Source organism: Orycteropus afer, unplaced genomic scaffold (assembly GCF_000298275.1).
Source record: "Orycteropus afer afer isolate SDZICR_OR568_19922 unplaced genomic scaffold, OryAfe1.0 scaffold00082, whole genome shotgun sequence".
Classification (NCBI taxonomy): domain Eukaryota; kingdom Metazoa; phylum Chordata; class Mammalia; order Tubulidentata; family Orycteropodidae; genus Orycteropus; species Orycteropus afer.
The window spans coordinates 9,189,420-9,192,703 of NW_006921669.1; positions in this window are offsets into that span (position 1 = coordinate 9,189,420).

Sequence of the window (3,284 nt, forward strand, 5' to 3'; positions counted from 1 at the left end):
ATTGAAGAACTGTATCCTGAACATCCCTGAACTTGAATTGTAACCTGTTACTTCCCTAATAAACCTCATAATCATGAATATTGTCTGTGAGTTCTACATGGCCATTGCAATGAATTACTGAAGCTAACAGAGAAGTAGCAAGTGCTGTGGGAGGAACGGTTGGTGTCACAATTGGTAAAAAGGTTGGAGGGTGGTGGCATGTCTGGCTTCCACCTCAAAGAATCAGCTTTGGGCTGCTGATGGTTGACTTTTTTCTCTCTCCCTGGTGAAGTTGGAGGAGGTCAGAGGAGGATGCCAGAAGTACCTAATCACTGACTCCTGATTCTTTGGGAGGTTCTGAGATGTGTTAACAACACATCACAGGTTGGTAGTTGCCTTCAAAGTTGCCTTAGGATTCACCTTTCTTAGCTCAGCTGTATCAGTCACCTCTCATCTGTCTACTTTCCAATCTTCCAAAATTTTCTGACATTATCTCCTCTCCTAATTTGTTTGTCCTTCCAGGTTTATCTTTCAAAATCCCTTTACTGCCATTTTAGTGGGGTTTGAGGAGCATGCGTTCAACTCACATCTCACACAGAAATCTGCAATCTTTGGCAGCAGGTAACTCCATTCTATTTCCTCTTACTATCTCTCTTCTCCATCTCATTTTCTTAATTCCAGTCCAACTAGACTTCACTTTAGTGCATTTTCTGTGCCCTTGTGATTAAACTTCATTTCAGAAAAGAGTTTAACAAATCCGTTCACCCTGAGGTATAAGAGATGACAGAGTGTAATGTGTTTTCTTTCAAGGTATATTAATTTCAGCAGGGACTAAATTTCTTATTTGGATTAAGCCAATGGAATGAAGTTCAATTGCAAATTTTCAGGCAAGTATACCTAAGTGTTTCGGAGGCTTTGCTGCTGCTAGCTTGTATCCAGTTGGCCCCACCTCATGATGTCCTCATGCAATGGAGCAAAACGCTGCCTAGTCCTGGGTCAGCCCCACGGTTCTGGACCATTGTGATACACAGGCTTCTCACTGGCTGAATTTCAGAAGTAGACTACCAGACCTTTCTTCCTCATCCATCTTAGTCTGGAAGCTTCACTAAAACCTCCTTAACATCACGGCACATGTAGGCCACCACTGACGGACAGACAGTCAGACTGGTAGTGGCTACACTGGGGTGCGTTGGTCGGGAATTGAACCTGCATGGGAGGAGAGAACTGTACCACTGCACCACCAATGCCCCCAGCTTTGGAGGCGAGGGGAAACCTTTCCTGTGCTTTCTCCAAACACACCATGTCTAGGCATTTCCCACTATGCCCGTGCAGAAGGCTGGTAATAAGTGTCAGCGTAGGCACTGGAGGATGAGAACAAGCAAGAGAAGTATCTGTTGTGTTACAATTCTAGACCACCTTGCATGTCTCAGAACCTAGATATCAGGCAGGTAAATCATCACATAAATACTGATATTGCTCGAGCACAAACGTATGTTTTGTTGTTTCTGTAAGTATACAGAGATGGGCATCATCAAAATCAAACAGCTCTAAGCAAGCCTGTTTCAAACAGACCTCCTCATACAATTAGTGGTTGGAAGGCATTATGAATATACAAAATGCCCTATAAACACATGACAATCAGGCCAGGAAAATAATTGTGGTTTATAATATGACTAACCATTTTTAACTGTGTAAATAATAATAAACATTATGTGCTCTTGGTTGAAGCAGATCCAATTATCCAGAATTTGGTAAGGAACCTGTTTCAGTCTGTAGCAAACAACAGAGGATGCCTCCAGCTTTCTGGGAGCTACCACACAGAAAATTAAGGTCACTGAGCACAGCAGGGATATAGCAACAAAAACAGGAGAAAAGAAGACAAGGCTGTTTAAAGTCACCTCAAAACTTGATGTCTTGCCCATTGTTTTGTTAAATACTACTACTACTGACCACACTCATAACATGATTGAAATGTTCCTGTGTCTCTTACAATGAACTGGACTGTGGAATGCTTTACATATATTCATTGATTCCTACAGCAACCTCACAAGGCGGATAGGCACTGTGTTCTCCATCTTACAGATGAGGAAAATAAAGCACAAAGAGACTGAATAACTTGTCCAAGGTAAATGTCAGAGCTGGGACCTAAAGGCAGGACACAGAGCTCCAGATCCGGGCTCCCAACATCCCTCCACACGGCCGCTGCCTTCCCTCTCTTTTCTGTGTTCCACTAACTCCACTACAAATCCACATTTTCCGCACTGGTTGTGCTGAGCTTATTCCTCACCATCGTAAGAAGAAATGGTTCTTTAGGGGAAAAAAGTACAAACCCAATACTACCATAAAACAAGTTCAGAAGTCTCCAGGATATAACCATTCTTGGGATCTGAATCAACCCCAAGTAAAATTTTCCAGTCCCAGTTGTGTGGCTTCAAGGCTTAACTGCCATATTGCTGCAGAGTTATTTTAGGAGCCCTCCACCCAAGTGCTTACATTGTCACTCCACTTGGCTGTCCTATGTATTTAGTAGAATCTTACTGATTCCTTCCCTCACTAAAATGTTCTCCAGTGTCATCTAACAGACTGAATGCAGGAGTCCCTGGGTGACTGCAGATAGTTACAGGATTGGCTGCTAACCAGAAGACTGGCAGTTAGCATTCACCCAGAGGCACTGGGAAAATGGTCTTAAGAAGAAAGAGAATGGGGCTGGGTTGGGATGGAGTGGAGGGTGGGGTGGGGTGGGATGGAGCGGAGGGTGGGGTGAGGTGGGGGTGGGGAGAGATCAGTCACTGTTAACTGTGGGGCACAACTCTAGTCGCCGTGAGTAGGACTCAATTCCACGGCACTGGTTTTCAACACATGTACTAAATGCATTGCACCTAACTAGCAAACATATAACAAATTACTGTACTGAATTATTAAACTGAACCACCTTATCATTTGTCCAATTGGGACTTCTTGCTTTAATGTTGAAGAATAGTATTTTTTACAGTTAGTAAACCCACTTCACCTCCATCAGTTTGTTATAATTGTCCAATGCAACCGAATCTCGGTACCTTTTGCCTTAAGAATCCTGTGCTGTTTCTTACCAGACTTCCAAGTCTGTCCTTTTAAAGATGCACCTCTGAGTATTAGATACAGATATGGCTACCCTGCCCTACAAAGTCAGCCTACTACTTCCACCGGAAAAACAGACCTGTGTGAGACCGACTGAATCTTCAAAATATAAGAATGGTGGTGGCCGAGGAGTGCCGAACCCGCGCAAGGCGGTGGCTCCATCGCCGCCTGGCTCCCGCCCCAGGCCC